The sequence below is a fragment of the Desmodus rotundus genome, chromosome 2 (assembly GCF_022682495.2).
Source record: "Desmodus rotundus isolate HL8 chromosome 2, HLdesRot8A.1, whole genome shotgun sequence".
Taxonomy (NCBI): Eukaryota; Metazoa; Chordata; class Mammalia; order Chiroptera; family Phyllostomidae; genus Desmodus; species Desmodus rotundus.
This window is the reverse complement of record NC_071388.1, coordinates 58,307,817-58,331,938: the sequence shown is the minus strand read 5'-3', so window position 1 is coordinate 58,331,938 and position 24,122 is coordinate 58,307,817. Positions and strand designations below refer to the sequence as shown.

The 24,122-nt window shown below is 42.0% G+C and overlaps 1 long non-coding RNA gene across 2 annotated transcripts in view; it reads right to left on the bottom strand.

Moving 5' to 3' along the window:
• LOC123479353 (uncharacterized) overlaps positions 1-23,167 on the bottom strand; it is a 32,300-nt gene extending 9,133 nt beyond the window's left edge. The window contains exons 1-2 of one of the 2 annotated variants that reach the window (XR_006654957.3): positions 23,084-23,167; positions 17,331-17,426 (exon numbers count right to left, since the gene is read on the bottom strand). This is a non-coding gene — a long non-coding RNA (uncharacterized lncRNA). Of the gene's footprint in view, positions 1-17,330; positions 17,427-17,670; positions 17,800-23,083 lie in introns of those variants that run through there. The other variant, XR_006654955.2, reaches the window with a different exon arrangement.
• Between the last annotated feature and the right edge of the window lie 955 nt (positions 23,168-24,122).

Here is a 24,122-nt window from a genome sequence, read left to right as displayed (position 1 = left end):
GATCTTCATTTTGAAGAGTATCACGCTTATTGCAAAACCCATGCACTTATAGGATGCTTAGTGGTACGGGCGGCTCCCAAATCTCTGTGCGGGAGGGGCTCAGGGTGCTGATATGTTTGGAAATGGAAGAGGCGGCTGGAAGCTGCATTTGTGCAACACCTGCCACAATACCGAGTAACCTTAGTAGACCCTCTCAGAGTGCGTGGGGACTGAAGTCCCCCTAACCGCAACCCCCTTCCCCAGTCCCTGCTTAGCTTAATCATGATCTGGAATCTCTTCCCACTCCTCCTAAGGAAAGTTTAGTTTGCTTTTAGCATTTCACTGTCAAATCAATTTTTCAATTGATTTTCAAATGCTTATTTCAACCTACAGTTTCACTAGCTATATGAGTGATCCTTGACTCTTTTCTCTTGAACCCACCCTCTCTTTACCATCCCCCACAGTCACAGCCGAAAGTCAGGCCCCCATCACTTCTCTCCTAGACCATTGTGAAACCCTCCCACTGTCCTCCCATTCATCCCGTCACCTGAAGGAACTCTCCTAATGTATGTGGAGCCTCCTTCAGCAGTTCTCTGCAGTACCCAATCTGACTTCCTCAGTATGGCACTTCTAGGCTATGATAATGTGACCCCCCTTTCTACCATTCTCAGAAAAATGAAAGTAGTTCTTTCTGTTGTTGCAGAAGTTAACACCGTAGTACATGTCTTTGTAAAAGACCTCCATGATGAGGGCTTGCTGGAGCACTCTTCAGCTTCGGCATTTTGCAGCTGCTCTGGTGACTTCTGCTTCCAGGGAGCAATCTCTGACCCAGAAATAATGATATTCATTTGGTTCTGTCCAGAAATGAACTTTCTTAGACTCTTCCCAAGGTCCGTTCTACGAAAGAGTGAGGCTTCCAATCAGGGGAGGTCACACGTGGCTGCCCTTCCCAGGTAAATAACATTTACCTCGACAGCAGAAGGTTTATGAATACTTTTTAACATTATGAAAGCTTTGAAGAACTAAAATTAAAGTGGCCAATCCAATTACCCACACTATTAGAAGCTCTTGACTCAAGGACAAGTCTATGCAACAGCAAGAGAGAGATGCCCGTGGGCCCCATGGAGCCCCGAGCTGCCTGGGTGTCGTTTGACCTAGAAGGTTACTTGTGCACTTCGTTTTCTTCTTGGCAACTGAGGCCTGTGGGGATCCTTCCACTTTGGGCCTTGAGATCCTTATCTGTTGCTTGTTAAAGACGGGAGGTGACAGCAGGCAAACTCGTACCCTGAGGGAGAGACCCAGGTTGGTCTCAGAACCAGCTGAGCTGGGAGGGGCCGGCCCTTGGCAAAGTGTTTGGGAGAATGCGTTTTGTGTCCTATGCCACAACCTCCTACTTGGTGTCCTTCCAGGGCACCTCACCAGAGTGATGTGAAGACAATGATGTTGGCATTGTGAAGTCATCGGACCTGACTTCAAATCCCTTTAGGTATATGGCCCAGTGCAAGGGTTGTCAAATTACATATAGCCCGCCAGCCAAATCCAGCCCACCACCTGATTTGGTAATAAAGTTTCATTGGATCCTACAGCCACGCCCACTCATTGACCATTGCTTTTGCACTGAAAAGCAGAGCTGAGCAGCAATACAAAGACCATAGACTGTCAAAGATTAAACTTACTATCTGTCCCTTTTCAGAAAGAGTTTGTAGATCCCTGCCTAGAGCAAGTCACTTAACTTCAATTTCTTTATCTGTTCTTTAGTGTGATAATGACACTATTCCAAAAGGTTTTGTGGTAATGCTAACAGATGTTAAACAAAAATAAATAAGCACGCTTGGAAAACTCTAGGTTAAAGAAGGTTTAACCTGAAGTGTTTCTTTACTGTAGATCCTCTCAGAGCCTTTAAGAAGCCAAAAAGGGAAGCTGGCATCATTTCCCAAATTCACTTGGCCTTGGGCTGCCACAGTCGTGGGGTCGTACACGAGAGTTGCCTTAGTGCCGGGGTGCAGGTACCTCAGGAGTGCAGACTTCCTGAGGGATACAGAGAGTTTAAAAGGAATCAATGTTCAGATCTAAAGTCTGTATTTTTTTCATAAAACTGATCTACTTGACATTAAGATTGCCTTGCCAATACTGTGATCTTCTCCTTTATAAGTGACTAGCTGCTCTCTCACTCCCTCCAAATCTTACCATGAGGTTTTGCACTGTGGTATAAGTACCCTGGATTGCCTGCTCCTTTACTGTTAAATCATGGAACCCATAAGGTTCCCTGTCTTATACAGACTTTTGTTAAGCCCGGAGCTTTGCATTAATCCGGTCTTTGGAGCATGCTGAGACGCTCTAAATAGCCGAAGTGGTGCGGGTTTCTGATGTATATTCTCTAGCCTGTAACTGGGACGTTTTCTGAAATCAGCAAATTTTGAGATATATCAAAGAAATCTAATGAATCAAAATTTTAAACCCTTTTTTCAGACTTGATGTGCTTTATTCAATAAACTAGTCAAAATTTATTTGAGCAAGTCACATTAAGAAATGTTTATATCAATTGTGATCAGTCCTAACCTGGTTTTATGTTCAAATGTTTTATATTTTACACTATTAAAAAAATCTTTAACTTATGAGGAAAAATTTTAGATGTTAACTTAAAAAATATGTAAGAGGGGACATGATTTTTCAAAATTCTCCTAAAAAGTAGGTGAGCAAAAAATTTAGAGACCTGCCTCTTGCAAGACTAGCTTTCTCCACACTCTCCTCAGGAAACACTAGGACAATGTGTAAGAAGTGTCCGTCAAGAAGCCAACATGCAGCAACTGTTCCCTGTGGGTTCTCCCCTCCTGGTCTCCTTCCCCAGCCAGTTTGACCAGTGCATGCGTGCCCTCCCCCTCCTCTTCTGAAGTGCAAACCTGCTCTCAGGCAAGGGTGTGATGAATACATTCATACAAAGAGACAACTGATATCATTTCGGGTGCATGCTCACACATCACGCAGCACTTGCATTTTAACGCTGGAGAAAATACAAGCCAGTGGGAAGGAAGCTGTCCTGAGATGCTTCCCTCGCTGTCTGACATCGGGCCACCGGAAGGCACTGCCTGTCTGTGCAGCTTTCCTTTGCAGACAACTTTTCACTGGGACCAGGGCGAGCTTCTTAAGCTCCAACCAAGGAGTGTTTCACAGCGCAGCCTCAGGGCACTTTTCTGGCTTCTGGGGACTGGGAGGCTGAGCCTGCGGGTGGATCCTGGTCCCAGGAGCGCATTCGCTCTGGAAAGATCACTCTGGGGAACTTCTACCAGGAACACTTCTGTGCCTTCTTCTGGCACCACCCACACTTAGTCAGCCTGTGGTATCTGGGTTGTCTTAACTTTCTTAGAAGTTAGAGAAGAATCTTAATGAGCCATATTGTGCGTTTTCTTCAGCCTTGCAGATGAATTCAACAAAAGTCAGAGGGAGTGGTAAGGTAAGTGATGGGTCCATCGCCTCAGATATCCTGATAACTTAGCATAAACAGACACCTCCCCAGTCTGTGCCAGACCACCCACCTCTGGTCCCTTCCAGTCAGCAGCCTCTGGTTCCAGCCCCTGACAAAGGGAAACACATTATTTCTGCCTTTATGTTAAGGGCTTCTCCAGCTGCTTGCATATCTCCCTAAGCAGCGTATTGAGAGATCAGCTCTTACCAGGGTAGGAATGGGAGTAAGCCCCTGAAAGTATGGCAAAGATGTGCTTCAGTTCAAGTTCCCGTGGCGGCTCAAGTAGACTCCCTTCCTTTCTTGCAGACATCTGGATTCATGAACCTCTGCTGGCCCTCTAGGCCCCACCCCATCCCTGTGTGGCACGCCCTCGTCTGGGCAGCACTTCACCCAGACTGTACTCCTCGACCGCCCAAAGCTAAGGTTTCCACTGACCCCCCGGTAACGGCTTGGCCATCTCTGAGAACAGCTCACTGTGTTTGTGGTACTCCTGTGAGCCGCACAACTGATCTGTCACCCAGGATTCAGGTGCTCCGTGTACTCACCTGAAAAATCTGCCTCTCCTCCCCAGCCCTGACCACTTGAAAACCTGCGGTAACATATATGAGTCCTCTCCTATCTAAGTCCCATGTTCACCCCTTGGCTTTGAAACACACGCAGCCTCCCCAGACACGCTGACACCCCAGGATTCTCGCAGCAGAAATTCCCTAAACCAGCCTCCTGTCTATTCGAACCCTACACTGCTCCTCTCAGATGAACCTCTGGTCCCAGTCAGCACGCCCTGCTTTCTTTCCCGGCCTCTTCACTTGTTTTTCCCCCTGAAAGCCACACGTTTCGTTAATAAAACATCACACTTTTCTTTCTTCTTCCCTATTCCCATCCTAAAGCTGCAAGGTAGTCTGCCAAGGAAAAATATTTCACCTCTCTCGCTTTATGTTTAAATGCCCAAGTTGTGTTCTCCTCTTATCATCAATGTATTTAAAAATCCAAATGTATGCCTTTCACAGCCGTTTCTCTCTGGCGTGACCCAGCCGTCTGCAGAGGGTAAGGCCAGTTGAGGACCTGCTCCCTGCAGTTCTATTTTCCACACTCAAAAAAAGTATACACTTTAAGAGAGGTCTGAAACTTAACTTTCCTTCCTTTTCATTGAGCCTTTGGTACACACCTTTGTACACACCTGTGTTACTAGGGTGGGCCTCAATGCAGGGTTTTTCCAAAGGGAATATTTGGATAACAACAAATGCAGTGAACACTACCTTTTCGCACTACAGTCGTGGGAGCGGGCTCTTGCACTGGGACTCCAGGCTGGGCAAGGGGCCCTTTGCACAATGTGCTACAGGAGACAGGCGAGCAGAAAGGGACTGCCGGCAACGTGCTGTATGGGACTGAGGAGCGGGGGTGGGAGGGGAGAGAGAGTGGCCTGAGGGAGAGGGCCTGTGGGGGACGGTGCCTGCCCACAAGGGTGGTCACAAATGTGCCTGACGGTCTGTGACAAGCCACATCCACGGCCAGGAGTAGAAGCAGCTGACTCAACAAGTAACACCACTCCTGAAATTTCTCTGCCTGGTGCTTTCTGGGTGGACTGGAAACATGCTTAAACTTGAAGGGAACAACAGTTTGATTCCCTCTGCACCCTACTGCCCTTCTCTAATAACGGCCAGTATGTAAGAATCAAGGCAGAAGGCCTTGAAAAGAGCAAAAAAAGTCTCCAGTCCAAAATGATGTTCAACTATCTTCCAACCTGTTTGTCTGTCAATATTTACACAGCTCTCCACATTCACAGATTGGGGAGCAGAGGGCAGTCAGTAACCAGCAGTCAGAACAGAAAACGACTAAGCTGTGGGTCTGTTTTCAAGTCTTCTTTAGATCCTGATTCATAGCTGAACGAATAAGCCCCAACCCCATGTCCTTTAGGCGAAGCCTCCTGCACAACTGCAGGGCTGAACCCAGGACTTTGCATCAGCTCCTCCTGGCCTGAGGCCAGAGTCAGCAGCTCTCTCCTAGACACTTTGTTTCTCCTTTCCTCTCTCCGGCCCTAGTAGACACAACAAACAAATCAAAACCTAAACAAGTAAGGATGCCAAAGTTTACTTGAACATTCAAAGATCGATGCAATTAGGCATCTTTGTACTTTCAAGAGACTGCTTTATTATTAATGTGAAATTAAAACCCGTTCTTAGCTCTCACAATCTGGTAAGTGTCCTGTAATTGTATTTATTGATATTGCCCTGATATGGAACACTTGGGAACACACATCGTAAATAAAGGATGTGGCAATTCCTAGGTATGGTTACTGTCAAGTCGGACAAGCATGGCTTTGAATGGGGCTTTGCCACTTGTTTGAGCCACTTAAATTCTCTGAGCTTCAGCCTTTGCATCACTAAAACGAGAGTAATTATACCTACCACCTAGGGATGTCGTGAAGACTAAATAAAGCAAGACTCGAAAAGGCCTAACATGATGTTTGAAAATACAGCGCATCGGAGAACCAAGATGGCGGCGTAGGTAGACACACTGCGCCTCCTCGCACAACCAGAACTGACAGAGAATCGAACAGCAAGGGGGACCAACACCAAGGAAATAGAAAATAAACATTCATCCAGACTGGTAGGAGGGGCGGAGACGGGCACCGGGGTGGAGAGGACTCGCGTGGCTGTGGCGGGACTGAGACTGGCGGAGTGTGGGACAAATGGCGCAGGCAGTCCGAGCACTAGCAGACCCTGCGGCCCCACATTTGCACAGATAAACTGAGAGGGCCGGACTCAGAGTGGCGGAGAAAGGGGCAGGCAGAGCAGCGGGTAGCACCCCGCAGCACCACATTCGCCCACAGATAAACCGAACGGCGGGGAGCAAAGCAGACCACGTAACCCAGGGCTCTAGCTCAGGGAAATAAAGCCTCAAACCTGATTGAAAGCGCCCGTGGGGGTTGGGGCGGCAGCAAGAGAGACTCCCAGCCTCACAGAAGAGGTTGTTGGAGAGACCCACAGGGGCCTAGAGTGTGCACAGGCCCACTTACTCGGGAACCAGCACCAGAGTGGCCCAGTTTGATTGTGGGTAGCGGAGTGAAAGATTGAAAGCCGGAGGAGAGTGAAGCGGGTGCCATTGCTCCCACTCAGCCCCTCCCCCACGTACAGCGTCACAGCGCTGCGACCAGCATTACCCTGCCCCGGTGAACACCTAAGGCTCCGCCCCTTAAAGTAACAGACGCGCCAAGACAAAAAAAAAAAAAAAAAAAAATGGCCCAAATGACAGAACACTTCAAAGCTCCAGAAAAAATACAACTAAGCGACGAAGAGATAGCCAACCTATCGGATGCACAGTTCAAAACACTGGTTATCAATATGCTCACAGACTTGGTTGAATCTATTCGAAAAACAGATGAAAAAATGAAGCCTATGCTAAGAGAAACAAAGGAAAATGTACAGGGAACCAATAGTGATGAGAAGGAAACTGGGACTCAAATCAACGGTGTGGACCAGAAGGAAGAAACAAATATCCAACCAGAAAAGAATGAAGAAACAAGAACTTGGAAAAATGAGGAGAGGCTTAGGAACCTCCCGGACACCTTGAAACGTTCCAACATCCGAATTATAGGGGTGCCAGAAGGAGAAGAGGAAGAACAAAAAATTGAAAACTTATTTGATCAAATAATGAAGGAGAACTTCCCTAATCTGGCAAGGGAAATAGACTTCCGGGAAGTCCAGGAAGCTCAGAGAGTCCCAAAGAAGCTGGACCCAAGGAGGAACACGCCAAGGCACATCATCATTACATTACCCAAGATTAAACGCAAGGACCTACATCCAAGATTACTGTATCCAGCAAAGCTATCACTTAGAATGGAAGGGAAGATAAAGTGCTTCTCAGATAAGGTCAAGTTAAAGAAGTTCATCATCACCAAGCCCTTATTATATGAAATGTTAAAGGGAGTTACCTAAGAAAAAGAAGATCAAAAATAGGAACAGTAAAAATGATAGCAAACTCACAGTTATTAACGGCCACACATAAAACAAAAACGAGAGCAAACTAGGCAAACAACTAGAACATGAGGGTTGTCATTAAGGGAGTGGGAGGGGGAGGGGGGGGAAGGTACAGAGAATAAGTAGCATAGATGATAGGTGGAAAATAGACAGGGGGAGGGTAAAAATAGTGTAGGAAATGTAGAAGCCAAAGAACTTATAAGTATGACCTATGGACATGAACTATAGGGGGGGAATGTGGGAGGGAGGGGGGTGGGCAGGATGGAGTGGAGTGGGGGGGGGAATGGGACAACTGTAAGAGCATAATCAATAAATATATTTAAAAAAAAAAAAAAAAAGAAAATACAGCGCATCCACAATAAATGTAGGTATTATTATCATGCTATATTAAAGTTGCAGTACAATGTTATTAGAAAATCCAGATTAACAGAGGACTCTTAAAAAGCTTTTCATTATTATTATTGTCATTGGTATTCACTGAACACCTATGCTGTACCAGACACCATCCTAAAAGCAGGAAATACAGCAGGGAGCAAGACAGGTAAGGCTGCAGCTGTCCTGCAGGTTACCTGCAAATGGCAGGGAGACAACAATAGAAAGAGAATTAGTTAACCAAAAAAAAAAAAAAAAGATTTCAAGTATTTATGGGTTGGGAGAAAATTAAACAGGGTAATGCAATAGACAGTGGTTAGTGGGTTATTAGGGAAGATTGTTATGATCCAAAAAGATCCTAATTGAGGTGACACCTGACAGAAGAAGGAGCCACAGGAATATATGGGTGAGGACAAGGTAGAGGCAAGAACCAAGGCCTGACGGGGACCAAGCCTGGCCTGCCAGGAGAACAGAATGAGGACAACTGTTCCTGGAGTGCAATGAGGGCAAGGGGGAGCCGTGTGGGGTGAAGCTAGGGGGCAGGGGTTCGGAGTCCCTACCTCCGCTCTGCCACCAGCGGACTGTTTTTTTTTGGATAAAGCTCTTATGTTCTCGGAGCCCCAGTTTTGCCATCTGGAAAATGGGGAAAGGGACTGACTTTGATACTGTTAAGGTCCTTTCAGTTCTACAATTTGAATAAAATATGAGCACAGATTAAATGATGCATTACTCTTTCTATGATGACAATACTGGAGTCAAATATAACTCTTACAGATTGCCTGTTTTTGTTTGTCTGTATATTGACCTTTAGGAAAGAGTTACCCACAAAACCAGCCAGGCCCCATGACATGGAACCCTTTACTTCTCTTACCTGAAAGCATCCTTTGGTGCATCACTGCAGCCAAAAGCTTCACTGACTACAGAGTGTCTTTAGTTCCCAGTGGCAAACCTCTAGGAACTCACAGACAGTCCAAAATCTACTTTAACATTTTTATTTTAATTGTTCTGTACAGTGTATTCTGTACAGCGTTTCCCCCCACCCCAAACAACTGAGGAACATGTATCAAGTCACACAGCTGGGCTTAGGAAAACATTAAGATACTTTCTATTTTGTTCAAAAACATTAACTCACATGGAAAATCATCCCGAACAGCCAAAATGAATGTCAAAATGCTCTTTGTAAATCACCATCTGGAATATTAAGACAACTTCGATTCTATTTCAGTACCAGTCTCTTCTGCAGACATTTAATATGCAATCAGTCCACCCCCAGGGCAACTGTACATTTAGGAAATGACAAACCACCCACCATTACCACTAGTGACATCGTTAACTGAGAGTCAGAACAGACTGCGACAAGTATATGAAATTCCAAAGCACCCAGATCCGGAAGGCTGGCGCTCACCCCGAGATGGCTCTAGTGTGACAGATTTGCACCAAAACTGTCCTGGTCGAGCGAGTAACTAATAACCCTGTTTTTAAAGGCATTCAGTTTTCAAGCCCACAGAACTTTCTTGATATACTATTCCAGAACTTACAAAACACAAGAACTGTCCGAGGTCTCTCTTATTTCTAATCTAAGTCCATCCTGCTGCTTTCTAGGCTATTCCCTCCAATTCTGCCTGCGCGGTGAAGAGTAAGGTGGTGGTCTCTCTCAGCAGATTAACTTCTTAAAATAAATAACAATAGCACACAGAACATGTCGTATTTAGTAATCTAGTTTCCTTACAGATTATGGATGTGATCCTCACAACAATCCCATGAGCTAAATGTATAAGCCCCACTTCACAAGTAGGACTGACTGCTGGGGCATGGAGGCCAAATGGAGCAGAGCTGGAGTCTGAACCCATGCCCCCTGACTCCGGGGTCCATGCTTGCAGTCACTTCACCATATGGCCTCTTTCATAATTAAAATGTCTACCTGGCATGCTCTTCACAAATTTACCTCTTTTTTGGTTTAAGTGATTCATGAAGAGAAACCAGACTTTTTTTTTCTTTTTTCCTTCCTAAATGTAAGCCCAAGATCAATGCTTTATCTCAAAACTATCAGAAAGGGCCTTTGATTTATTCATGCTTCATCATTAATGGAGAAAAATGCTTGCTCTGGCCAAACTAAGCCAACGCGTCTCCCCCTCACCATCTAATTCCTTCAGAAAGCAGCACCCACCGCCAGAGGTACAACAGGAATTCTGCCCATTCAGTTTGAGAGCACAGGAGGCCCTGAGATTAACTGCATAACTGAAGCCGCCCAAGTGGATTGAAGAACCCAGGAGATGTGTTATTCAGGTTCACATGGAAGTGTTAGAGTCTCTCTGGCTGTTCTGCATCATAACTGCTCTGGGCATAGAGGTGGTAGCTCAAGACGTATGTCTATCTTCATTACACACCACACACACACACATACACACACGATTTCTTTTTATTTTCCTTATTGGAAACCACTACAATAATTTCCTGTTTACCCTATTGAGTCTCCATCACAAATAGAAAAGTATCCCTGGCTGATGTGGCTCAGTGGATTGAGCATTGATCTGTGAACCAAAGGGTCACTGGCTCGATTCCCAGTCAGGGCACATGCCTGGGTTGCTGGCCAGGTCCCCAGTAGGGGGCACATGAGAGACAACCACACATTGATGTTTCTCTCCCTTTCTTTCTCCCTGTATCACCTCTCTCTAAAAATAAATAAATTCTTTAAAAAAAAAAGAAAAGTCCACTCTCCTAATTGTCTACTTCCCTAACAAATTTCCAAACCAGAAACATGGAGAATGCACATAATTTAAATATATAAAATATTATATTTGATATCTATATAGCTATCATCTATCTATCTGTCTGAAATGGACATGTATTTCAGACACAATCTTAGGGGTTTAAAATGTAGGACTTCATGTAGTCTCCAAATAACCAAACTCAGTGTGTGTTATGTGGAAACAATCACAGTCAAGGAGGGTCTCTCTCTTCCTTGTGTGTAAGTTGCTGTGGAGGAACTGTGTCCCCAGACACTGGGTAGGAGGGGTATCTGGAGTGGGTCATTCTCCATCCAATGAAGGAGGCATCTTCATTCCTGTCTGGTGTCCCACTGTCCATGCAGAGAGTGCCAAGGTTGCCGGAGCTCTGGTCTGTCAGGGGCCATTCCAGGGCCCCCATGCCTCCCAGGGCGCAGATATCAGTAAGGCTGCTTGGGTCCCTGAACCCAGTGCTCCAGCATAGATGAGGGCATTCCAGGGGACTCTGGTTCTGCTGTTTCTCAGCCTTGGAGTAGGGTGGAAGGGGCAGAGGGTACAAACACTTACCACTCTCAGATCCTATGATCTCATTTAGTATTTTTTTTAACCTTTCTCCTCACCTTGCACCAAGGGCCTCAGCCTGTGGAAGGGAAAAGTGCTTGGAAAATCTTCCTCAGTCACATAAGAGTTCAGCTAACCTTCCTGTGCCTCCGCTCCAATTCTCTTCTTTTCCTTCTCTCCCTAACCTGTAATCTTTGGGGGGATGATGAGTTGAAGGGAAAAGTTGCTCTTTCTCAATACAATGTTTCTCTTCCCTGAGCCCTCGCACTTCTGAAAACGGAAAGCCTTTTCTCTGCTATAATGACTTGAGGCAGAGGTCCGTGCCCAGCTGACACAATGGGCAAAAGCAACTGCAATGAGAGAGTCCTTGGTCTTTTCATCCAGTCACATGTATTTATAGGGAAGATACACTATATGCCTGTTATATGTACCCCAACGTGATATGTATATATATGTGTTTAATACACAGAATTATATTTAAACATATAGACATGACTCACCCATGTGATTGTAGTCCATGGTTGATAGCTTTTTGGGGGAAAAATCCATGGATGACTTGTCCAATCCAATTCTTAAATATTTAAGTCATAAGCATTTTTATTTATGTTTACAATTTAGGGTTTGTAGGATATTGGGAGACATGGAGAACCAGAAGATGATCATAGATAGGTAGATTTCTCATCACCAATTACAGAAGCAAGAATTTCTGACTCATGTACCTTGTAATAATCGACTCATTATAACCCTAGCCATGTCATTTAGTTTTATCAACAGTCTTGTTTCATCATTAATAAGAGTTTTAAAAGTGCTCTAAGGGGGTGGGGGAAGTAGGAGAGGATAAAGCGGGGAGAAATGGTGATGAAAGGAGATGACTTGGGGTGGTGAACACACAATACAATATACAGATGATATATTATAGAATTGTACACCTGAAACCTATATAATTTAAGTAACCAATGTCGCCCCAATAAATTCAATTAAAAATAAAAATAAACAAATAAAGTACACAAAAACTAAAGGGAAATTACAAAAAGGAAAAACGTGCTTGAGTACATGGCAAATATAAGCTCACAGATTGCAAATAATACAGTTGATTGTGCTTGAGGTTTAATTAGTGGTTCATTCATGAGTAAGACACTTTTGAACACTAATCAGACAGTAAAGAATTTCTAGTTCTTGTACCAAATACCATGATTCAGGATGTTTTTCTTGGTATTAAATTGCTTTCAAGCTAGATTCAGACATACTTGGAAAAATGTCTAATCATATAGGGCCTTTCTGTACAAACTCTGTGCAAAAGGAGTGTTGGGGGAAAAAACCCAAATCAATCTTAGATTGGATTGATCACATCTTTACCTTACTGCTACTACACTAAGGCAAAAATTTAATTTATTTCTCCCTCAACATCCAGAGGAAATATTCCTCCCATAGGTAGGGACATAGCAGTTTTTGATTACCTGTCCCAAGGGGACAGACCACCTGCTTAGGGAAAAAATACCCCATTCTTCTGACTAGCCTGGACCTTGAAAGGGCAAATTCCTCTTCCAGGTTGTAGGACAGGAGTCTGTTTTTGTTTCTGGGTGTATAAACATGTTGTCACTGTAAACTCTAAGGGATAAGATTTAGGAAAAACAGTTTTGGAGGAATTATATGGAAAGGACAATAGGTAGAATCCTGGGGGAAGTGGCCTGAGGTAAGTGTTGCCAAATTTAGCAAGTAAAAATGCAGGATGTCCATGTCAATTTAAATTTTAGATGAATAATATAAATCCCAAATATTGCATGGGACAACACTACTGAGGCGGAATCACGTGAAGACAAAACATGGCCCCTGGGTGAACACTCCACGGGAGTATGGGCTCACCAACCAAAACAGTAAACAAGTGGCAACAGGATCCATCTGACCCCTGGACATTCTAGCCTTGAAAAGTAGTTGAGAACCAAGTTCCACCAACAGTAGAACAGGTCCTAGGGGCCCTACAAACGCAACTAGCAAACTGAAACAGTGGTACCAACGTGAGCCTACCTTATTCAAAATTAGCCTGAGAAGCTTAGCACAGCATCCAAGTAAGACCAAGGTGGGACAGAAAAAGAAGTAAAGGGCCTGCTAGCCAGGGTGCTCTTTCTGTCATACTGGTCTGTGGCTTGTCTTTAAGTTATCTTAGGGCACAAAGTCTGTGTTCAAGTAGTTCATCTGTTTATGTGCTTTTGTATTTTTCATTTTTGGTCTTTTTTGGACTTTCCCCTTATTCCTCCATCAAGTTTAGTTTTTGAAAATCCTGGTTTCTGTCTCTAAATAATTAACATCTAGGGCATTCGTCTTGATCATCCTCATTAATCCATCCTCTGTGGCAACAAGAGGGCCCTCCCTCTCTGTCTCTTTCTAAAATCTACCTTATTGAGGTATATTTTACATACAACAAACTTCACCATTTTATGTGTACAGTTCTATGTATTTTGAAAATATATACAGTTATATAACCACCACCACAATTAAGATTATAGAACATTTCCATCACACTAAAAAGTTCTCCAGTGCTTCTTTGCAGGCAATCACCTGCTCCTCTGCCTAGACCCTGGCAACCTCTAATCCGCTTTCTGTTACTACAGTTTAATGTATGTAGTCTTTTGTGCCCAGCTTTTTTCACTTAGCGTAATGCTTTTGAGATTTGTCTATGATGATGAATTCTTATCAGTTGTGAATTCTTCCATACAGATTTTCTGTATATTTTGTTAGATTTATACCTCGAAGTATTTTGTGATTTGTGATGTTAGTGCAAATGTTATATTTTATTTTAATTTCTAATTATTTATGGATAGTATATAGAAACAGAATTAATTTTTTATGTTGAAATTGAATCTTGCAAAGTTACAAATGTTTTCATTGGTTAGATTTTGGAGATTCTTTGACATTTTAGTTGAGTAGATTTTGGAGATTCTTTGCCATGTAGACAATCATGATATCTATGAATAGAACCAGTTTATTTTTTCCTTCCAATTTATATGCATGTTATTTCTTTTTCTTGCCTTATTACACTACCTAGGAACTCTACTAAATATTGAATAGAAGTAGTGAGAGTGGACTTTATTGCCCTTTGATCTTAGGAAGAAAGCATTCAGACTCTCACTATTAAATGTGATGGTAGCTGTAGGTATGTAGTAGTTGTAGTGAATGTTACATGTGCACTTAATAAAAATGTGTATCTGCTATTATGTGTAATGTTTTAGAAATGTCAATTAGGTCAAAAGATACCTGAAAATAATATAATATTAAAAGTCAACTGTAATTGAAAAATAAATAAAATTTTAAAATTAGGTCATAAGGGCAAAGATGCCTTTTATCAAGTTGAGGACTTTCTCTCCTATTTCTAGTTTGCTGTGAGTTTTATTATGAATCTATGTGAATTTTCAAATGCATTGCCACATCTGTGAAATGATCTTGTGCTTTTTCTTTTCTGTTCTTCCTTTTAGAAAAAGATGTATTTATTTATTTATTTTTAGATAGAGGTGAGGGGAGGGAGAAAAAGAGGGAGAAAAACATCAATATGTGGTTGCCTCTCATGCAACCTCAACTGGGGACCTGGCCCACAAACCAGGCATGTGCCCTGACTGGGAATTGAACCAGTGACACTTTGGTTCATGGGCCAGCACTAAATCCATTGAGCTCCAGCCAAGGTTCTTTTCTGTTCCTTTGTTAAGGTGAAATATGTTGATTGATTTTCAATTGTTGGTGTATTCCTGTGGTAAACCCCACTTGGTCATGGTGTATTTATTATCTTTTTATTTATTTTTATTTTTAAAAGATTTTATTTATTTATTTTGAGAGAGAGGGGAAGGGAGAAAGAGAGGGAGAGAAAGCTCTTTTTGTAAAACTGGATTCTATTTGCTAGCATTTTGTTGAAGGCCATTTATGTCTAGGAGAATTGTTCTGTAGGAATATTAGTCTGTAGTTTTCTGGTAATGTCTTTGTCTGGTTTTGGTATCAGAGTAATGCTGACCTTATAAAATGAGTTGGGAAGTTCACCCTATTCTTTTAATTTCTGAAACACACTGTATAGAATTGCTCTTATTTCTTCCTTTAAGATTTGATAGAATTCATCATGGTAGCCATTTTGGCTTGGATTATTCATTATTGAGTGGTTTGTAACCATAAATACAATCTCTTTAGTATTTTCCTCTTTTGGCTTGATTTCAGTTTAATTTGCTCTTTTTTAAATATTCTTATGCTGAATGCTTAAAGATATTTCTTGTTTAACATATCTTTAATTCTATACATTTTTGTCTGAGCCCAATTTTATCCAATATGTTTTCATTTAATTAAAACAATGTTGTGATTTATCTTGTAACTTCAGAAAGGTTACATACATTCCTTCAAGTGGGGGACTATGTGCCAGAAGCCTGACCTGCACAAAAGGTAATCACACAGATGTGTTTCATATACTTGTACATGTCTTAGTAAATTATAAACAGAATGATTTTCTTTGGAGAGTTAACATCCTGTCACAGTATAATTTTCAAAAATCTAAAAATATAGCATTTGTATAAATATAAGGTGAACACATGTCAAAGATTTTATTTAGATCATTAAGAGGAAACTCTTAAGATGGTGAATCTGGTGCCAGAGCATTGGAGAAACTGGGTATTTACAGGAAATTGAAAACAATAGAAGAAATTACTAGATTAGATACAAAATTGGTTATAAAACCATAATATTTGAGAATATCTTTTCTACCAGAAAAAAGTGATTTGCATCTCTACCAGACAAAACCCCCCCTGCAAGTTAACATGTAATTTCACAAAATCTCTGACCATTAAACATTAGTAAAAACTGAATCAAATAAAGACACATTGCCCTAGACAACTAAATACTCATTGGTGGGTTTTCAAAGCAATACTCCAATATGATATTGGAAGGCTGTGTCTTTCAATGAGTCAAATAAAACTCTCTTGGTCTTATTTCCAAGTTTTTGCCAATTTTTTCCTAATCACATACCAGGAAATCTATTGTGATAGTGTCAGGACCTTAAACAAGTGTGGACCCAAATTCCATGGGGCCTGTAGCTTATGGAATACTGGCATCTCTTTTTTAAAAAAATGCAAAAACATTTTACTTTTACAAATATTGCAAAAATATATAAACATGAGAATACATGGTTTACGTTCCTCCAGGGCCTTGCAAGAGCCATGCACTGAGGGTCCCTGCGATTTAAGCTGCATTAAGCGTCATTGTAAGTTGCCTCTGCCTTTGACCATAGCATTATTTTAGTATAAAAATGATAAAGTATCTGGTGCAAAAGAATTTTCTTTTCACTTTAAATCCCCAGTACTTTGTAATCAAGCTTCTTTAATTCTGGGTTGAATAAAGTATCAACAACCTAAATACCTATGACTTTTTGAGCTAGCTAATATTGTGTATCATGCTAGGATCACTCAGTTCACTGATCCAAGGTATTAACATGGGCAATCTAGTTGAAAGAATTCCCCACTTCTTGCAAATTGTTTTTAAAATCTCATATTAGGAAATATATGCAGGCCCTGGCTTTTCACTAGCTAAGAGACATCGAGGGCCAGCATGAATAAAATGATGTGTTTCTATTTAGTCCACAAGTGACAGGCTTAGCATTTTTCATGAATGTGTGTTCTCGCCAGACTCTCTTCCATCCCCATTCATAAAAAGGCTTCTGCCATCACCAGATCAGTTACTTCCCAGCCCCAAGTTCTGCCTTTACCAGACTAGTTCTTCCCCTATTTTGTGGAGACTTAGAGTAGGGCAGGAGAGCAAGGAGAGAAAGGAAATGCAAGGAGAGTGGGAGGGCACGAGTGTAAAAGTACTGAACACTTCCTGTGTGCAGACACCATCCTAAGGGTTCTGCATGGGTTAACCAGCCAGTGGCAGGAGCTACTACTCACCTTATATTACAAAAGAGGGAACAAAATGATTAAATAATTTTTCCAGTAAAGTCAAAAAGCTACATGTTTCCATCCAAGAGCAAAGTCACATTCAAAGCAACACAAAAGATGTGTTTTTTATTTTGTATGTCCCTGAAAAACAGAGTTTGTATCTACTCTTATTAAGACCCACTGGCCTCTCCTACTCTCTAATCCCCTGTGCATTTGTTTCATATCACAAAAATCCAACTCAAACTTCTCAAACCAAAGGGGTTGTATTGAGGCTGTTGTAACTAGAAGTGTCTGCCTTCAGGCACTGCTGGATCCAGCACCTCTAGTGATGTGTGTTTGTCTCTCCACCTACCGACTCTGCTTTCCTCTGTGTGGTGACTTTGTTCTGCAGGCAGTTTCTCCCACACTCCTGGGGAAGTTGCCTCTGGCAGATCCAGGTTCACATAATCTGTACAATAAGAAACACCAGAATAAAATAGACACCTTTTCTTTTCCTGTATTCATACATCATGTCATAAGGTAGACCAGTGTCCTGAGAACTGAGACCTCTGATTGGATATCTAGGGCCTGAGGGAGGTGGGAAAGGTCATGAGGGAATGCAATCCTTCCATGACAACATGGAGTATGAGAAGCAGAGTGCCCTGAAGAAAACAGAGCATGCTGTGATCTGACAAAGAAGACAGAATACCAACCAGGTGAAATCGACAGGTGCCATAACATCCGGACATGCTCTGCTCCTCCCCTCCTGCCGACCCAGTGCTCCCTCTCATTCACGCTCTTTAGAAATGACCATCACACACCCAACAGGCCTGCATCAGCCTATCCACAGGTCTCAACAGATTTCACTTCTGCTCTGTTGCTCTCCTGTGCCATAGCCTCCTGTGACTTAGAAGTATACGTCAATCATTAACATTTTAATGTGTTTTGCTAAGCACTACCTCCCAATAACATTTGAATTTAAAGTCTAAGCAAGCAGCTAAAACCTTTATTTCCAGAGTGAATTTATTCTAACATAATCAAACAGGGAGGGATGTTCTCTGCAACACGCGAACATCCACAGATGTCCATTTTCCTGTGTGCTAGCCATTGTCACAGAGAGCCAATGCATCAGACCCTTCCACTGACCACACACCAGATCATTCAGGTAGAAAATCAGAATCCGACTGAATCCTGCACACAAAATTCTTCCACAAACAGCCACAGGGTTTTTTCTAAGGCCTGAGACACATGGGCAGCTGCTTCTCCCCAAGGGGATTTATTAGGACTCAGGATGACTTTACTTGCTCTGGTTACCCAAACCAAATAGCTGGCCCAACCACATCTAGTCCACTGTCACCATATATGAGCATATATGAGCTCTCTTAAATATCCTTAAACAATTCTCTTTTTCTATGTACTTCCTCTTTGTGTAGTAGCAAAAACACTTTATAACCCCTTGTCTTAGTCATTTATGACCACTTAATTCCTTTTCATTTATCTTCAAAGTAAGCCTTTTGGACAATGGCTGCCTGCAGCAAAGAAAGAGGGAGAGCTACACTGGCAGAACGATGGAGCAGCACCGCAGATGCTACAAACCGTGGGAGTAAGTGGAACACGACATTTCTTCCCAGCGCTGGGCTGGGGAAGGAAGCTATTATTAAGTGGACTAAGAGCTCACGCCTAGAGCAGCAGTGGTGAGATCCCACTGCTGGGCTAACCTTTGGTTTTTAAATGCATTCTGCCCACAGGTTGCCCAATGTTTTCTCCAAGTTATTTCTTGTCAACAAATGAGTTCACCCCAAAGGGTTGCAAGTTCTACCTCTGCCCTGCAAGGAATACAAAAGTGTATTTCTAGTGAAGGGAAATGCATTATACATGCCTTTATTTCTTCCACATTCTTCGGGTTGGATTGGCATTGATTCATGTAGCAAACTCATTCCCCAAGGAAAGGCTGTGTTAATACAGGAATGCTAAAGAATACACACATCACCAGAGTTTATTTTCTTCATTCTGTTGGTGACATTGGTCCCTATGGGCCTGTAATCAATAGGAGCTTGCTATTATTTCCTTGCTGTAAAACATTTTACTGTATGATGTTGCCTCCCTTTCCTATCTTCCACAGACCAATGTTTCTCTGCCAACCAGGATCATTGCAGCTGGTGTCCCCAGGCACACAGTTCAGGCTGTGTTTCCAGGAAAGTTCGGCATATCCAAGTACCTTTGGAACACTGTGGACCAATAAGACGAGCCCATTTGAAAGTCCATTTGTATGAGGATCTAAAAACTAATGGGAGAAGACTCCTTAAAAAAAGGAGAATTCATGTGTGTGTGCAAATGTGAGTGGAAGGGTGATTCTGAGCACAATGGAGAGTGTGAGGCTCATACTGCCCTCTGGATGGGCCTTCCTGCTACCCCTCCACACCTAGCTTTCCTGCTACCCTCTGTCCTCCAGGCTTCTGACTCACATTTGTTGGGGAGATTGAAATACAAAAACAAAGAAGTGTTTCAATAAAACTACTGGAAGGCTTTGAGAGCAGAACGACTATTCCTTACCTTGTGGTCTGTGTTACAGAATACAACACAAAGGGATAACAATGTTAGGGGCAACCCGGGAGCACAACATTGCCATCCAGAGTCACAGAGGCAAAGTTATGTGGCACAGCCCAGTGCTGTCTGGATGGAAAAATCCACAAGGATGTCATAGGGAGCATGTGCAAAGCTGTGGAGACACTATGATCACACCTCGCTGGGGCTCCCAGAATCCTGCACTATTGGAGAATAACTTGGTGGGAAGCAGGGATGGGAAGTGTGTGTAGCCAGAGTTCCTGTAATTCTATGATTGGAGGCTGAGCCAAGAAAATTATTACTCTTTCTGTGACTCTGTTTACCCCAGGTTTGGTGTGGAAAAACAGAGATCCATACTTATGATAAAAATGCAGGTGTCAAACTGAAGAAAGAAATTAAGGAGGAAAGAAAACAAATAACTAGAAGCATATACCATGTTCATGGATTAGAAGAATTAACAACATCAAAATGTCCATACTCCCCAAAGCAATTTATAGATTCAATGCAATCCCTATTAAAATACCATATTTCACAGATATAGAAAAAAATTCAAAAGTGTATATGGAACCATAAATGACCCCAAATAGCCTCAGCAATTTTAAGAAAGAAGAACAAAGTAAGAGGGATCACAATACCTGATATCAAACTGTATTACAAGGCCACTGTAATCAAAACAGTCTGGTACAAGCATAAGAACCGACACATAGATCAATGGAACAGACTAGAGAGCCCAGAAATAAATCTGTGCCTCATTGGTCAACTAATATTTGACAAAGGGGACAGAAGTATAAAATGGAGTAAAAATAGCCTCTTCAACAAATGGTGTTGGGAGATCTGGACAGTTACATGCAAAACAATGAAACTTGACCACCAACTAACACCATACACAAAAATAAACTCAGGATGGATAAAAGATTCAAATATAAGTCACAACACCATAAAAGTACTAGAGAAGAACATAGACAGGAAAATCTCAGATATTCCACGCAGCAATATTTTCACTGATGGTTCCCTAGAGCATGGGACATATAGGAAAGAACAAACAAATGGGATTTCATTAAATTAAAAAGATTTTGCATGGTTAAAGAAAACATCAACGAAATGAAAAGGGAACCAACCGTATGGGAAAACATATTTGCCAATGAAACCTCAGACAAGGGTTTGATCTCCAAAATATATAAAAATCTCACACAACTCCATACCAGGAAGACAAACAATCCAATTAAAAAATGGGCAAAGGACATGAACAGACACTTCTCCAAAGAGGACATACAGAGGGCCCATACACATAAGAAAGGATGTTCAGCATCACTAGCCATCAGGGAGATACAAATTAAAGCCACAATGAGATATCACTTCTCACCAGTCAGAATGGCCATCACAAACAAATCAACAAACAACAAGTGCTGGCAAGGTTGTGGAGAAAAGGGAACCCTAGTGCACTGTTGGAGGGAATGCAGACTGGTGCAGCCACTGTGGAAAACAGTCTGGAATTTCCTCAAAAAAGTAAAAATGGAACTGCCTTTTGACCCAGCAATTCCACAGCTTGGATTATACCCTAAGCATCCTGAAACACCAATTTAAAAGATCCTATGCACCCCAATGTTCATAGCAGCACAATTTACAATAGCCAAGTGCTGGAAACAGCCTAAGTGTCCATCAGTAAATGAGTGGATAAAAAACTGTGATATATTTACACAATGGAATATTACACAGCAGAAAGAAAAAAGGAGCTCCTCCCCTTTGTGACAGCATGGATAGACCTGGAGAGCATTATGTTAAGTGAAGTAAGCCAGGCAGTGAAAGACAAATACCATATGATCTCACCTATAAGTGGAACCTAATCAACAAAACAATCAAGCAAAATAGAACCAGAGACTTGGAAATAAAGAATAAACTGACAGTGACCAGATGGGGGGGTGAGTAATGGAGTAGAAAGAAGGGGAAAGGTCGTCAAGGAACATGTATAAACTACACATGGACAAAGACAACAGGGGTCGGGTAGGGTTGAATGTGGGAGGTGGGAGTGGGTAGGGCAGAGGACAGTAATGGGGAGAAGATAGGGACAATTGTAACTGAACAACAATTAAAAAAAGGAAAAAAAAAGAAAACCTAACAAACATAAATAACATCTTGATATCTCCAAAATGGGAGATTTGATTTGATAAATTATGATAAATTTTTTAAAATAAAAATAAAGGGAAAAATGCATGTGTTCAATGGTCTGTGCTTTCCCCCCCAAATACAATTTTGACTCAAAGCTACTCCATTTTCTAGTTCTCAAATGAACTGACACTTGGGATCAGTCTGGTTTTTCACTCGTCCTGTAATGTACACCGTTTCCAAGAGGCCCTTGGGGTGTCAAAAGTCAAACAGGTCCAGAGATTACAATATTGGTTTCAAATAACAAATATACTTCCAGTGGGAGAAGAGAGCAGGCCAAATCTTTAGCTAAGCTTCCACCGGGTGTCCCTTTTTTAAGACTGCAATTTGGATGTCTACAATTATTTGCATTTTTGTTACTAATTATTCCTGCCATTGGTGCAACCAAGCACTTTTGGGTGCAATTACCCCCTCATGGGAGCAATTACATATGAAAACAGGTCTGCACGTGCAACTAATAGTGACAAAACAAAGGAGGCTGGAGAGGACAATTTGGCTCATCAAGCCATAATGCCGGCTTCAAGCATGTGTCAGCTACAAGAGACAGAACAGCGGGACAGGGTACTGGGTGTTACAGGCTGCAACATTCCTTCCACTCCATACTAATGTGTTTCTAGAGAATTAGATTATGGATCTATTTAATTAGAAAAGAACAACTCGTCCCTGACCAGCGTCGTTCAGTTGGTTGAGCATCCTCCCGCAAAGCGAAAGGTTGCTGGTTAGATCCCTGGTCAGGGCGCATGCATGGGTTGCCAGGGGTCGTGTGCAAGAGGCAACTGATCAATGTTTCTCTCACACATCGTCCCTTCTTTCTCCCTCCCTTCCCCATTCTCTAACAAATAAATAAATAAATACAATCTTAAAAAAAGAACAGAACAACTCTTCTGGGCCTTCTGCTAAAGTGAGTTCTAGATACTAAATCAAGCCAAAGAGCCCTCTAATTCAGCATGCAAACCCTTAGATGATGCCAGATTCTAAAAAAAAATCTGGTGTTTTTTTTCTTCACGAAGAACACTGAGACCCATCCCACTGAATTGTAACGTACACGAAAATCTCCCTCCCCTTGTCTGTCTCTACTAGGCATGCCAATATAACTGCTTCAGCCTTAGGATTGAGAATGAGAGTTTAATAGGCTGACACACCACGTGTGATTACCAGGAGCAATGGTCCCTACTGGCAATACATAAATAGCATTCTACATAAACCCTCTCAGGGTTCCCAGGCAGTCCACATAACAGCCAATGGTCACATTGAATCGTGTTGCCTGATTCAAATTTTAGATTAGAAATGAAAAATTGGACTGCATCTAATTCCAACATCGGCCTATATTTCCAGTTCAATCAAATTCACACACACACACACACACACACACACACACACACACCAGAGACACCTTACTGTGCCCATAGCTGTTTCGTTCACGGGAGGCAGGTCAGCACACAGGCTGTGGGGCCGACGGCCTCAACTTCCTCCTCTGTATAATGAGGGAGCGACAGGCCTGCCTCCTGGCTTTATGACAGTGACTGAAAGAGCTCACACATGAAAATACTAAGAACCACACCCAGCACTCCATAACGCTAGCTGTTTTTCCCATTACCTGTGATACGTCACTGCCATATCTGTTTCTAGATCTGTCTCCTCTCCGAATTTAACAAAAAGCATCCAAAACAAGACAGCCATAGCTTTTTAAGTCATACTCAAGCATTATCTAACACGCAGGCCCAAAAAGAAAGTCACTTTGTTTGACTAATTACTATCCATTGGTTAGAGGCCAGATTTTGGGAAAGTTAAATGTTAATTTGTAGCAGGTTGATAATGATTTGTAGCCAATAAAGAGGAAAGCTCCAATAAAATAAATAAATAAAGAAAGAACAAAAATTAAGGTTTTTATGTTCCTGTAAGACATTAGCCAGTTTGGTACTGAACCTTGGAATCTTATTCCAGCGTTTTCTTTTTTCTTTTTTTTTTTTTGAGAAGTTAATCTAAATGACATTTTAATTTAAACCAAATTAAAAACATTTCAAAAGGAACACACAATAAAAATAATTTTATAATCTTACTAAACATAGACAATTACAAAATATTATTTTTCCCATAGCTAAAATATAAATGTTTAGATTCTTCTGGTTTAATAAATTACCCCAATGACATTTAAATCTATTGCATTTTTTGATGATGCATATGTAGTTTTCTTTTATTGTTGTTCAAGTACAATTGTCTCCATTTTCCCACCACCACTTTCCCCATCCCACCCACCCCCACCTCCCACTCTCAATCCCTCTCCCCTTTGGCTTTGTCCATGGGTCCTTTATACATGTTCCTTGACGACCCTTTCCCTTCTTTCCCACGTTATCGCCCTTCTCCCTCCCCTCTGGTTACATGTGGCAGTTTTTCCTGTCCTCTTTTGAACCAACTTTACCACTTTGGTGATCCCCTC